We start from the raw sequence: 15,936 nt of genomic DNA, 5'->3' as shown, positions 1-15,936 counted from the left end.
TACAACATAAGGTGGCAAAAAACATTTCAATAATGAATAAAGCAAAATACGTCCTGGGCCAAAAATCACTTCATATTCTCTACTGCTCGCTAGTGTTACCATATCTGAGTTATTGTGCAGAAATATGGGGAAATAACTACAAATGTGCGCTACATTCGCTAACCGTGTTACAAAAAAGATCAGTTAGAATAATACATAATGTTGGATATAGAGAACATACAAACACTTTATTTATTGAGTCAAAAATATTAAAGTTCGGTGATTTGGCTAAAATGATGTAGAAAGCAAACTATAACCTGCTACCAAAGAATGTACAACAATTCTTCTCAACTAAAGAGGAGAAATATAATCTTAGAGGAAAAAATAATTTAAAACATTTATATGCACGTACAACACTTAGAACCTTTAGCATATCAGTATGTGGAATTAAATGATGGAATGGATGAAGTAAAGAAGTTAAAAATGGTACTGATATGATCCAGTTTAAGAGGTTGTTCAAAATAATAGTGCTTACAAAGTACAAAGAAGAAGAATTATGAGAAATACTTTCAACCTTATTGAAAATAAGATATTCTTCATCTCAGTATGTTAATAATGACTGAATTAATTAATTACATATTACAAAACTGTTGTGTATACTAATTCACAGATGTTATTTTATTATATAAAAAGGTCAGTAAATGATTCTATATATTTGTAAACGCTCTGAAGTGGGAAAGGGGTTTGCTTCTTCCTACTCCTTTTCTGACATGATGTAAAATGAAATGATATGAAATTGTGTGTAAGTGTGTTCATGTTCCAAATAAACTAAAGAAAGAAAGAAAGAAAGAAAGAGATATTGAATAGTTCTCTATTCATAATAACTTTAGACATTATCTGAAATATAAACACATGAACTTGGACTATTGAACATATTAGATTGAACTGGCATGTTTTTGTCAGTGAAGACTTGTTTTATTTGTTTAAATGTGATTATTTACAGTATATAAAGATATTTACTTAACTTTTGAATACATTAGTTCTTAATACAGGGGTGTCAAACTAATGTTTACCGTTGGTTGCAGGTAGCCTCAACGGGCCACCTGTAACTGCACAAATGTACAGTGTATCCATATGATATTATGACACAAATGGCCCTGTCATTTGATTATTATCATACTTTATACCAACAGAGCTGACCCTGCTGGGGTGACTTGTATTGGTACTGTAACTGAATTATATTGTATCGTAATTGAAGTGAATAATATTATTTTGAATTGTATCGCATCAAAAATGTGAGCAAATGATATCATGTTGAATGTACTTGGAGTGAATCGTCTTCTATTGTAATTAAAGTTATTTTTGTATCGCATCACAAAAGCAGTGAATCATATTTTGTCACATCGTAATTGCAGTAACTGTTAGCATATGTCATGTCACATCATAATTGTGTCACATCGTAAAGTCAATAAAATAGTATCGAGCTGTATTGTATCGTATTGCGTCGCAATTTAAGTAAATCGTATCGCTTTGTAACTGGAGCAAAATGTATTGGATTAAATTGCAATTGGAATAAATCGGTGAATCATGTCACAATGATCGAAGTGAATCGTATCACATCTAAATCAGATTGAATTGTATTGCTTCTAAATTGGAGTGATTCATATTGTACCTATGTTGGAGTGAATCGTATCACATCTACATCGGAGTGAATCGTCTCGCATCATCATCAAATTGAATCGAATCGCCTCTAAATCTGAGTTTATCGTATCAAACATAAATCTGAGTTAATTGTATCACATCTAAATCAGAGTGAATCGTATTGCACCTAAATCGGAGTGAACTGTCTCAGATATAAACCGGAGTGAAACATCTTGCAATTAAATCAAAGTGAATCGTATTGCATCTGAATCAGAATGAATCGACTCGCATCTCAAATGGAGTGAATCGTCTTGCTTTTAAATCGGAGTGAATCATCTTGTATCGAAATCGAAGTAAATCGCCTCGCATCTAAATTGGAGTGAATCGTATTGCACCTAAATCGGAGTGAATTGTCTCAGATATAAACCGGAGTGAAACATCTTGCAATTAAATCAAAGTGAATCGTATTGCATCTGAATCAGAATGAATCGACTCGCATCTCAAATGGAGTGAATCGTCTTGCTTTTAAATCGGAGTGAATCATCTTGTATCGAAATCGAAGTAAATCGCCTCGCATCTAAATTGGGGTGAATCGTATCGCAACTAAATCGGAGTGAATAGTCTCGCATCTACCGTATTTTCCGCACTATTAGCCGCACCTAAAAACCACAAATTTACTCAAAAGCTGACAGTGCGGCTTTTAACCCGGTGCGCTTTATATATGGATTAATATTACGATTCATTTTCATAAAGTTTCGATCTCGCAACTTCGGTAAACAGCCGCCATCTTTTTTCCCGGTAGAACAGGAAGCGCTTCTTCTTCTACGCAAGCAACCGCCAAGGTAAGCACCCGCCCCCATAGAACAGGAAGCGCTTCTTCTTCTACTGTAAGCAACCACCCGCCCGCGTAGAAGAAGAAAAAGCGCGCGGATATCACCGTACGTTTCATTTCCTTTGTGTGTTTACATCTGTAAAGACCACAAAATGGCTCCTACTAAGCGTCAGGGATCCGGTTCATGAAAAGACGCAATCTCTCCATCCGCACACGGATTACTATTTCACAGCAACTGATATTCCTGTGAACCGCACTGTGGATACAACGGGAGCACGTACGGTGAATATTCGCACCACAGGGAATGAGAAGTCATCCTTCACTGTGGTTCTAGCTTGCCATGCTAATGGCCAGAAACTTCCACCCATGGTGATATTCAAAAGGAAGACCTTGCCAAAAGAGACCTTTCCAGCCGGCGTCATCATAAAAGCTAACTCGAAGGGATGGATGAAGAAAAGATGAGCGAGTGGTTAAGGTAAGTTTAAGTTTACGCGAAGAGGCCGGGTGGCTTTTTTCACGCAGCTCCGTCCATGTTGATATACGTATGTTTGTGATTGCACATTTGCGTACATTTTGGGAGTGAACAGAGTTGTTAGAACGCTGGTTTTTAATATATTATTAAAGTTTGACTGACCTATCTGACTGTTTTTTTGACATTCCTTTAGCGCAGTTAGATGTGGCTTACAACACCGGGCGGCTTATAGGTGGACAAAGTTTTGAAATATGCCGTTCATTGAAGGCGCGGCTTTTAACCCAGGGCGCCTTATGGTGCGGAAAATACGGTAAATCAGAGTGAATCGTATCGCATCTAAAATTGGAGTGAATTGTATCCCATCTAGTTCGGAGTGAATAGTCTCCCATTTAATTCTGAGTGAATCGTATCGCATCTGAATCAGAGTGAATCGAATTGCATCTGAATCGGAGTGAATTGTCTCGCATCTAAATCGGGAGTGAATTGTGTTGCACCTCAATTGTAGTGAATCGTATCGCATCTAGAATCGGATTGCATCTAGATTGGAGTGAAACATATCGGATCTACACCGGAGTGAATCCAATCACATCTCAAATCGGAGAGAATCATATTGCATCTAGATCGGAGTGAAACATATTGGATCAACATCCTTGCATCTACATCGGAGTGAATTGTCTCCCATTTGAATCAGAGTGAATCGTATCGCATCTGGATCGGAGTGAATTGTCTCACATCCAAATCAGGAGTGAATTGTGTCACATCTAAATCGGAGTGAATCGTATGACATCTAAATCGGAGTGAATCGTACCACATCTAAAATCGGATCGCATCAACACTGGAGTGAATCAAATCGCATCTCAAATCGGAGTGAATCATTTTGCATCTTGATCGGAGTGAAACATATCGGATCAACATCCTTGCATCTACATCGGAGTGAATAGTATCCCATTTGAATCAGAGTGAATCGTATCGCATCTGGATCGGAGTGAATTGTCTCACATCTAAATCAGGAGTGAATTGTGTCGCATCTAAATTGTAGTGAATGGTGTCACATCTAAATCGGAGTGAATCGTATCGCATCTAAAATCGGAGGGAATCGGATCGCATCTACACCGGAGTGAATCAATTCGCATCTCAAATCGGAGTGAATCATATTGCATCTTGATCGGAGTGAAACATATCAGATCAACATCCTTGCATCTACATCGGAGTGAATAGTCTCCCTTTTGAAACAGAGTGAATCGTATCGCATCTGGATCGGAGTGAATTGTCTCACATCCAAATCAGGAGTGAATCGTATCGCATCTAAAATCGGAGGGAATCGGATCGCATCAACACCGGAGTGAATCAAATCGCATCTCAAATCGCAGTGAATCATATTGCATACCTGCCAACTTTTGAAATCAGAAAAACCTAGTAGCCAGGGTCCAGGGTCCAGGGTCCGCAGGCCCCGGTAGGTCCAGGACAAAGTCCTGGTGGGGGGTTCCTTCGCCCCCCGACGCAAAATGATTGATTGCATTCAGACAGGTTAAAATGTTGCTAAAACCATCACTTTTCTATCAGTCACAGTGACTTTTCAAAACAAAAATATTACAGCAAAAATCATATGGGTTGATTGACATGTTTATTCTGTAAGCTAACTTCAATAGTTTGAAATTATTTTGACAGTTAATGCCAGTTATCCTGTCAACCTTTCACAAGACTTCAATTTGTTCATTGAAAGTATAAACACTTTTTACAGTAAACAAATGGTAAAACAGTACTAAACAATTCCATAAAAAAAAAAATTGGTGTCATTATTAACTTTCTGTCCAAGCTTGTATAATCTACTGCCTTGTTCAATTGTAAAAAATATTCTGTGCCTAAAATTCACATTTCTATCACAATTATCATACTGTAAACATGGTAAGCTAACTTCATTAAAATTAATAGTCCTGTCAATAGCATGGAATTACAATTCAAATGTAGTTTTTTTGTAAGCCTTTCAAAAGAATTCAAAATATGAAAAATGAATGAAAATGAATTGAAGCCATCAGACACTTGAAAAGTGGCACATCACATCTCTAATGTAATCATTTGAACTTTTCAACAGAAATAGCACTGCAAAAATATTAAGGACATACTTCTGTATTTTGGTAGTTATGCTGTCAACATTTAACAAGATTTCTTCAACTTGGACTTGAAAGCATAAATAGTATAAACACTTTTAACAGTATAACAGTACTAAACAATTCCAATAGATAACATTGGTGTCATTACCTTTTTGTTTGCTCAATTATTGCCTCCGTAAATAAAACTTCGGCATTCATCACATCCAAAGAATCTGTTTGGGCGACGAAAAACGTTGAAAGTTTTCCACTTGTATCGCTAGCAACGGCATTAGACTTGTGTTTTTTTGTCCCAACGTGGTCTTTTACATGGCTAATTCCTCCGTGTCCGATCGAAAAATCTTGTCTGCACAAGGTGCAATTCGCGTAGTTTTCACCCTTTTTGGAACGGATAATTATTCCCGGATAGGCTTTTGAATATTCTTCACGGAATGACTGCAGTTTTCTTTTCAGTTTAAGACTCGTTTGCGATTTTTCTCCGGCTGATTCCATGATCGTTCGCTCGTTTGGAAACAATGGCAACTGGTGCCTCGTGCTTGGCAGCGGTGCTATAAATAGCCTCGCGCATGGCATTCGGAATGGCTCGATAGGAAGTTACGGGAAGCAGTGTCGATTGTCATTGTTGTTACGCGATTTCCTGAATAAAAGTAAAAAAAAAAAAAAAAATTTAATTAATGAAAAACCGTATTTTTTTATCACTGCAACCGTGCATGAAAACCGTACTAATTACGGGAAAACCGGAGTGGTTGGCAGGTATGATATTGCATCTTGATCGGACTGAAACATATCAGATAAACATCCTTGCATCTACATTGGAGTGAATAGTCTCTCATTTGAATCAGAGTGAATCGTATCGCATCTGGATCGGAGTGAATCGTATCAATTAGAGTGAATTGAATCGCATCATAAATGAACGGCTCCTAGTAAATGGCACTGTAATTGGAGTGAATCGCTTGGATATTATAATATATATGTGTTGATGGTGGTGTATCGTAGTACACAATGAGAGGCGCAAAAAAAATATGGTGTGTTAAAGTTACAAGCTAAAAGGAAGAGGGAGGTAGTGGAAGGAAAGAACACGCTCTCCAGTAGGAGGAGAGAAACAAATGGTGAAATCAGCGCTGCCGTTCCCTGGTGTGACGACTGGCGCGGAGGAGAGGAGGAAGAGGAGGGGGAAGGCAGGAGCGGAGGGCGCCTTGTCAGGAAATCAATGTCGAGAGCTTGCCGACACACCGGCCTCAGCGCGCACGCACACACACACACACACACACACACACACACACACACACGCACACACAGCTCGCTCGCAGCGCAGCAAGAGGGAGCTGACGAGGTCCAGAGCGCGGCGCAACATGGGCTTAATGAGGCACAGCAGGGCCACGCTGCTGCACGCCTATTACACACACCTGCATGCACATCTGCGCACGCACACCCACCCACACACACACACACACACACACACATACACGCACACACACACACACACACACACAAAGGCTTACCTAGAACCCTACCTCCTCCTCCTCCTCCTCCTCCTCCTCCTCCAGCCGCTGACATCTCGCTGCCCTCAGCCTGAATCCGCCCTTCAAACATGCATTAGCATACATGCGCACGCCGCTCCCCACACACCCTCTTGCATGCACTTCAATCAGTCTTGGCTCATCCCCACTCGTCTCTCTCTCTCTCTCCTCTGGCAATTTGTTCATTCATAAACCATCACAATGAGCCATCAGAGCGGGCGTGAGTGTGTGTGTGAGTGTGTGTGTGTGTGTGTGTGTGTGCGTGCGTGCGTGTGTGTTCGTGTGCGTGTGTGTGTGCGTGTCTGCATGTGTTCTTGTATTTCTACCCTTCTTGAGACAACAAGGAAAAGTACCTTCCATATGAGGAGGTGTGAACAAGTTAGGACCGAAATCATCGTAACCAATACAGAAAAGCATTGCACCTAATAGAGAATGTCTCATGGTGAAATCTATCAAAATGAGAGTGGTCCCAAAAAGGAGGGGTTTTTCAAAATTGACGGTGTGTCGGTTTAAAAAGTGCTCCCCCTCTGGTCAACATATGAAATAACAGGTGTGTTTAAAAATTTGAAGTGCTCCCCCTCTGGCCAACATGTGTAATAACAAGTGTGTGTAAGAAATTGAAATGCGGCCCCTTTGGTCAAAATTCATTTAAAAAATAATAAATAAATATGTATATAATGACATACTGTAATAACTTGAAGTAAATAATGAAGATTAAAAATCAATTACAAACAAAAAAAATAAATACAAATTATAATTAACTAAGAGCAGTCTTTTTCTCACAATGTGTCGACTTTTTTCTTATGAAATTGGGAACAAGTTCTCATATTCTTTCTGTTTCTGTAATATTGCAATACTTTCTCGTAAAATTGGTCCTTTTTTATGTAAAAGTATTACTTTTTAATGCAAAATGGTGAAATTCTGACTTTTATCACAATATTGCCAATTTTGTTGGTTGTTCTTGTAAAATAGTGACATTTACTGAGTGGAATTATGACTTTGTCATAATTTTACCAAGTAAAATTCCGATTATTACTATACTATTGCAAAAAAATTAAAGTTTTATTATAAAAATTGTGACTTTAGTCGTGTAAAATTACGACTCTTTTCAGAAAATTGCCAAAATGTTAAGCTTTTCTTGTAAAATTCCATCTTTTATCATAATATTGCGCAGATGTTCAGTTTTCTTGTAAAATTTTGACTTGCATTGAGTAAAATTTAAAGATGTCCGATAATGGCATTTTTGCCGATATCCGATATTCCAATATTGTCCAACTCTTAATTACCGATTCCGATATCAACCGATACCGATATATAGTCGTGGAATGAACACATTATTATGCCCAATTTTGTTGTGATGCCCCGCTGGATGGATTAAACAATGTAACAAGGTTGTCCAAAATAAATCAACTCAAGTTATGGAAAAAAATGCCAACATGGCACTGCCATATTTATCATTGAAGTCACAAAGTGCATTATTTTTTTTAACATGCCTCAAAACAGCAGCTTGGAATTTGGGACATGCTCTGCCTGAGAGAGCATGAGGAGGTTGAGGTGGGCGGGGTTGGGGGGGGCGGAGTTGAAGGGGGTAACGGGGGGTGTATATTGTAGCTTCCCAGAAGAGTTAGTGCTACAAGGGGTTCTGGGTATTTGTTCTGTTGTGTTTATGTTGTGTTACGGTGCGGATGTTCTCCCCAAATGTGTTTGTCATTCTTGTTTCGTGTGGGTTCACAGTGTGGCGTATATTTGTAACAGTGTTAAACTTGTTTATACGGCCACCCTCAGTGTGACCTGTATGGCTGTTGACCAAGCATGCCTTGCATTCACTTGTGTGTGTGAAAAGCCGTAGATATTATGTGACTGGGCCGGCACGCAAAGGCAGTGCCTTTAAGGTTTATTGGCGCTCTGTACTTCTCCCTACGTCCGTGTACACAGCGGCCTTTTAAAAAGTCATACATTTTACTTTTTGAAACCGATACCGATAATTTTGAAACCGATACCGATAACTTCCGATATTACATTTTAAAGCATTTATCGGCCGATGATATCGGCAGTCCGATATTATCGGACATCTCTAGTAAAATTTCGACTTTTATCATAATACTGCTAAAATTCTAAGTTTTTCTTGTGAAATTGTGACCTTTTTCTTATGAAATCCTAACTAATTTTTCACAACAAGCTTTTTTATGTTTGCATAGTATGTATATATTATTATTGTTGTAAATACAAATCTTTATAAAGCTAGAAAAGGGTGGTCCCAAAGAGGTAGGCCTTTTTCGGAGGTTTCCAGAAGCTAACAAATACAAGAATGGGTGTGTGTGTGTGTGTGTGTGTGTGTGTGTGTGTGTGTGTGTGTGTGTGTGTGTGTGTGTGTGTGTGTGTGTGTGTGTTTGTGTGTGCGCGGGTGGGAGTTTGGCTTAGAGAAGCCTGAAGGGTAATTGTGCATGCGTGCAACGCCACGTCCCCGCCCGACTAAACACATACAGCTTACGTATGAGCAGTCGATTCACGAAAAAGCCCCTCGACACTAACCGATTAACAGGAACTAGGGTTGTATTTTTTTTCTTCCAAAACAAAAGCAGCACCTCCTCCTTCCATGCGAGTCCTTGATAAGGATCGGCTGTGAGCCTATTCCAGACCGCCAAGCAGGCATCGTCCCTGCGCTCATAAACCCGTCTCTTGCTGAGTTATACCGCCATTATATCCTCCGGCTTATTGCTAATCAATGCATGGGAACTCCCACGGGAGAGGGCGGAACCCCGACCTAACACCCACCGCTCCCAAACAGGACAAGTGTGCACACCTAAGCACATCCACACAACGCGAGCGGGGAACAATCGACTTGGCCGGGCGGAGAGCGGCTGCAATTTGTTAAAGCCGCTTGTTCTTCCACCCACGGCGTGCATTCATTTTCTTTTTTTTAAATGTCCTACACACACACGCGCGCGCGGAAATAAATTTACGCCGTGGAAAAGCGCTCAGGGGAGTTTGAGCGACAGGGACGCCGAGCCACAGAGCGTGAAGATGTGTGTGTTTGTGTGTGTGTGTGTGTGTGTGTGTGTGTGTGTGTGTGTGTGTGTGTGTGTGTGTGTGGAGGTGCCACACAAGCTCACACTTAGCGGCTGACACTCACTCCCTTTTCAATTAGAGTGGCGGCTGGCTGGAACAGAGAAGGAGGCAAGGAGGGGGAGATGGCTGTCAGGGCTCTGCGGGGAAACACATGCTTTGCCTGGGTGAACACACACATGCGCACGCACACACACACACACACACACACTCCTGCGGTATAGCGGGCCGCTACAAAAATAAGACACGCGAGCCGAGGAGCTATTCCGCCGCCCTTGCTTGTTTATGCAGAACTTATCAACGCCAGCAATATGGCGCCCCAGCGGGTGGATTTGAATAGCGCCCGAGCATCAGCGTTTTTAATGAGCCGCGCCGCCGTTCAAGGCTGTCCCAATTACACAGACATCAGTGCAAAAGGGGGGAGGGGGCATTGTTTTCTACATCGCGAGCCCGGGCTTCCCGTCTTCTCCCGTACGGGAGGCGGAAGGAGCGGGCGATACCGGCCTGAACCGGAAAACTAGACAGGCACAAAAACCCCACGCCAAGGTCGCACTGTTCACAGGGGAAAAGAAATGGTGGGAGCATTCCACAAAGGTTTCCGCAACCAGCAGTATGCGATCTGACAGGGATGAGGAAGTCCATGCTCTGTTATTATTATCCTTGTAAATCCACAGCAAATTACCGGCTGATCATTTTTGATGATTTCACAGTAACATTTACAGTATTTTACTGTGAAATATAAGGGCATCGTAATTTTCTGCTGTAATGTTGTACTACATTTCGATTGCGGTATTTTACTGTTAAAAATAATAACAACAACAATGGACCTAGTGGTTAGAGTGTCCGCCCTGAGATGGGTAGGTTGTGAGTTCAAACCCCGGCCGAGTCATACCAAAGACTATAAAAATGGGACCCATTACCTCCCTGCTTGGCACTCAGCATCAAGGCTTGGAATTGGGGGTTAAATCACCAAAAATTATTCCCGGGCGCGGCCACCGCTGCTGCCCACTGCTCCCCTCACCTCCCAGGGGGTGAACAAGGGGATGGGTCAAATGCAGAGAATAATTTCGCCACACCTAGTGTGTGTGTGACAATCATTGCTACTTTAACTTTTTTATTAGATTTATATAGCGCTTCACAGAGAAATAAAAAGCCATTCACTCCACATTCACACCAAGTAGTGGTAAGCTACATTTGTAGCCACAGCTGCCCTGGGGTAGACTGACGGAAGCGTGGCTGCCAGTTGGCGCCTACGGCCCCTCCGACCACCACACATCACTCTTGTAAATTCACAGCAAATTACCGGCTGATCATTTTTGATGATTTCACAGTAACATTTACAGTATTTTACTGTGAAATACAAGGGTGTCTTCATTTTTACAGTCATCTGTTGTAATGTTGTACTACATTTCAATTGCGGTATTTTACTGTAAAATGCAGTGAAATCATGGCATTATTTTTTTTTACAATGTGGCTACGGTGATACAGGGGTTAGTGCATGTGCCTCACAATATGAAAGTCCTGGGTTCGATCCTGGGCTTGGGATCTTTCTGTGTGGAATTTGCATGTTCTCCCCGTGACTGCGGCTTCCTCCCACCTCCAAAGACATGCACCTGGGGATAGGCCCCTCCCACCTCCAAAGACATGCACCTGGGGATAGGTTGATTGGCAACCCTAAATGGTCCCTAGTGTGTGAATGTTGTCTATCTGTGTTGGCCCTGTGATGAGGTGGCCACTTGTCCAGGGTGTACACCGCCTTCCGCCCGAATGCAGCTGAGATAGGCTCCAGCACCCCCTGCGACCTCAAAAGGGACAAGCAGTAGAAAATGGATGGATGGATGGATGGCTATGATCGATCTTCACTGTAAAGCTGCATACAAAAAGTGAACTGACAAACCAGGCATGGTATGATGTCAAATGAGGAGAATGTATATTGTATTACATATTCTTGGGGGTTGCTTTTATCAAAAGTCAAAACAGTAAAAAAGTAAATTAATATTTGAAACTAAATAACACATTTCCGAGCGCTGTGATTGTGGGGGTTTTTTCGACCACGGTGTGACAACTAAGCTGGTTCTGCAATCAGCAGTGTGCACTCTGACCGGAATAAGGCAGTAGATGGCAACGAATGGCCTTAATTCAACATACAAACCAGCCAGTTATCTCCCAGTATAACCTAGAATCTTAGTGTTTTAAACAAAACTTTTTAAAAGAGCATTCAGCTAAAAGGTCTTCTATAAATTGTCCTTTATACCTTTTATTGGTGTTGTTATATACTACTTGTTTTATGATTGGGTTTTAATCACATTTAAATTGTCTCTTGTTTTTCCCCCCTGTAGCACTTTGAGATTCAAGAAAATTAAAGTGCATTATAAATCAAATGCATTATTATTATTAGTAAAACATGTCTTAAGACATCCTAACATCAAAGGGGTTGGCGCAACCTTTTCCTGGATGCACCAACTTTGCAATCTGTTGTAAGCATTACATGCCGCCCTCTTCTGGCTTTTAGCACGTAATGACGACTTTGTGTGTTGTTAGCCAATGACAGTGATTCATCAAAGTTTAGCTTCTAACATTAGCCATTATTGAATGTGTATTCTACTGTAACAACAACATGACTGCAAATTGTTAGTTGCTTCTCTTGGACTGGTTTTGTGTACGTGCACGCACTTGTGTGTCGTGTGTACAAGACAGCGGTGAGCGACAAAGCATGAAGGCCAGACAATTTTTTCAAACAGACAAGCAATTTTTATTCAATATATTTAGTACCGTATTTTTTGTAGTATAAGTCGCACCGGAGTATAAGTCGCACCTGCCGAAAATGCATAATAAAGAAGGAAAAAAAATTCAAACTATGAAAAAAACTGCAACTTATCGTCCGAAAAATACGGTAATTGTGTATATTTTTTGTAAAAATGGTGAAAAGAAAAATGTTATATCCATCCATCCATCCATTTTCTACCGCTTGTCCCTTTCGATGCCTGTATTTGTGTTAGTTTTTCCGACCACGTTGTGGTAAATGAGCTGTTTCTGCAATCAGCAGCATGCGCTCAGACAAGAATAAGGCAGTACAGATGGCAATGAACAAGAATTATTCAGAAGCAATTCCACACACAGCCCAAAATAAAATCGTAGCTAACCACAACAAAACAAGTCTAACTCCATAAAAGGGATGTGCCATTATGAACATTTCATATCACGGTTATTGTGCCCAACACTATTACGGTTATCAATAATATAAGTGTATTGTTGAATGTGCTCAAAAAGTACTTAAAAACAGACTGAAATATTTAAATATTAAAAAAAATAAATACAAATAAACAGACACACAATATACTTTCGGCAGAAGAAAGAATAAGTATTTTTCTGACTTCTTGTAGGGGAACTGCACTTTTTGGGGGAATTTTGCCTATTCACAATCATCAAGAAATATTTCAGATAAAACTGAGGTATTGCAGCACAACAAGTTCAAAGAGGAACTGCAATTTTTTCTGGAATTTTGCCTATCGTTTACAATCATTATGAGAGACAAGAAGACAAAAGTTTTAGTTTTTTTTGCATTCGATCATGTAAAAAATTTAGGGATGTCCGATAATGGCTTTTTGCCGATATCCGATATAGTCCAACTCTTTAATTACCGATACCGATATCAACCGATACTGTTATATACAGTCGTGGAATTAACACATTATTATGCCTAATTTGGACAACCAGGTATGGTGAAGATAATGTCCTTTTTTAAAATATTAATAACATAAAATAAGATAAATAAATTAAAAACATTTTCTTGAATAAAAAAGAAAGTAAAACAATATAAAAACAGTTACATAGAAACCAGTAATGAATGAAAATGAGTCAAATGAAGTGTTAAAGGTTAGTACTATTAGTGGAGCAGCAGCACGCACAATCATGTGTGCTTACGGACTGTATCCCTTGCAGACTGTATTGATATATATTGATATATAATGTAGGAACCACAATATTAATAACACAAAGAAACAACCCTTTTGTGTGAATGAGTGTAAATGGGGGAGGGAGGTTTTTTGGGTTGGTGCACTAATTGTAAGTGTATCTTGTGTTTGTTATGTTGATTTAATTAAAAACAATACAAAAAAAAAAAAACGATACCGATAATAAAAAAAACGATACAGATAATTTCCGATATTACATTTTAAAGCATTTATCGGCAGGCCAATATTATCGGACATCTCTAAAAAAATTTGCTCATTCTAGTTACCTAGCAATGCAGCTAATGGAAGCAATCAATTCTACCTCTAAATCACTTAAAATGCATTAAAAAAACATCACCAATACTTCATTTACTTTCCATAACCTGTATAATAACCAAACTGTAGCGACATTAGTATTGTAAGAGCGAACACTGAGGAACACTTTTTATATCGTAGTCGCACATCAGCGTGCTTCAGTATTAGCCGTAAAAGCTAACTACAGCAAGAGATAAGCTAGCTTCTACGTCAGCACGAAACACGTTTGAGTTTGTAATGCACAACACTGAGCTAGAACATCGATCTGTACTGAGTGAAGAACATGAACAATCATATTACAGTATCTGTAAAGTATTAGCCCACATTTCATGTTTTGTTTGTACACAGCTAGCCAGACAGCATGTGCAGTCTGTCATGATACACACATTACAGGCTGCGTGGATCCTGATCAATATAAAGTGTGACTCACTCGATGTGTCTCTTTGGTCCAGCTGGCCAGGGACGCTTTTTTAGGTTAATTGTGGCTAAGCACTCCATTTATTTCAAAATAGCTTGGCTTCAAATTTCACATTTTGCAGCTTCGACTCACTTTCACCTCACTCTCCCGGCTTCTGTATGTTTCAACGTTTCATCCTCTTCTTAAAAAGTTATGGGCAGATTTTGTCCAAAAGTCCAAAATGGGATAAGAAATAATGGATTAGATTTTACCACATGCATTGATCTGGATCCTTTAACTACGTAACCTTTCATTAACGCTTCTGTGTGTGTATGCTCGCTGCCCCCGCAGAGACAAAGCGTGTGGATGACTGACAAGAGGGTTCACTCTATTCCTTTCAATCCGCTGTAGACAGCTCAAAAATTTATGGGTGGATTTTCATGAAACATTCAGAAAAAGTTCCAAAGTGGGAATAACAAAGAAAAAAATGGTTACATTTTGGAGGGTGATCCGGATCATTTTTACTGTTACCTCTTGTTTACGTTATGAGCTACAACTTCTGTGTGTGTGTATGCTTATGTTCCCGCCTCCTCCCACAGAGTGGATGACTGATATAGGCAACTGATGTATAGATAACCCAAACAGATACGGGCAGACTTTGATTAAACGTTCAGCAAATGTCAGAAATAGGATAAGGAACAAGCGATTACATTTTGGGGGTGATCCGGATCCCTGTCTGGATTCAGGACTTTTCAAAAAACTATCGGGGTTGGGCCTGGCGGAGAACTGCCCTCTTCCGAGTGTTTTTTTAGTTCAGGAGTGTCCAAATGTTTTCCACTGAGGGTCACATTTATATCTCCCCTCAATTTTGGTGAATGTTAAAGGTCCTGGGGACCCAAAAGGGCCTCAGTCACTCAAGTCTTATACAGTATTAGTATTTTATTTTACTTCCAACATCTACATATCTATAGATCAACTTCAGATCTATCTGTTGCCATATTTTTTTATTTGATTTATGTTTTATACTTTTTTCCCAAGAAACCCTTGTTTTTTTATGGCAAAAGCAGAAAATATGCAAAAATGTTCCCCCAAAATTTTTCAAAACAGAATATTTGATGTGAAGTAATAGGAGCCTTAAAAAGGTAAATAATTCATATCAACATTGCTTTTGATTCATTATTATTTGTGAACGATGACAGTTTAGAATAAATCTGGCTAAAGTTCTCAGGGATCCAAAAAGCCCCAACTCATAAAAGTGTTACAAATAAATCATTTATCAACGTATATTATTTTTACTTTCAATGCTTGAATGTAAAGATCAACTTCAGATCTTATAATCCGTTGATTAGAAGTTTTTATTATTTTTTGAGCAATTGTGTTATTGGTGTCAATATTGCAACATGTTCTCTTAACATTACACCTGTTCGCTCTTCTATTCAAATGTATTCTATTTTTTTTTAATAGTATTTTTCAAATGTGTTGCGGGCCGTTAAAAAATTAGCTGCGGGCCGTAATTTGGCCCCCATGCCGCACTTTGGACACCCCTGTTCAAGTTCATTACAGTATTCGCAACGTACAAAAAATATGAGTGCACTACTAAGCTGTGACCAGCAGAGGGGCAACTCTCTTTTTGGGCTTTTTGTCTTGGAAACA

At 39.7% G+C, this 15,936-nt stretch overlaps 1 protein-coding gene across 11 annotated transcripts in view; it reads right to left on the bottom strand.

Moving 5' to 3' along the window:
• The window catches only part of LOC133613275 (cyclic AMP receptor 4), a 250,254-nt gene that overhangs the window by 199,027 nt on the left and 35,291 nt on the right, over positions 1-15,936 (bottom strand). The window lies entirely within an intron of this gene.

This window comes from Nerophis lumbriciformis, linkage group LG13, assembly GCF_033978685.3.
Source record: "Nerophis lumbriciformis linkage group LG13, RoL_Nlum_v2.1, whole genome shotgun sequence".
Taxonomy (NCBI): domain Eukaryota; kingdom Metazoa; phylum Chordata; class Actinopteri; order Syngnathiformes; family Syngnathidae; genus Nerophis; species Nerophis lumbriciformis.
This window is presented reverse-complemented; position numbering and strand designations above follow the sequence as displayed.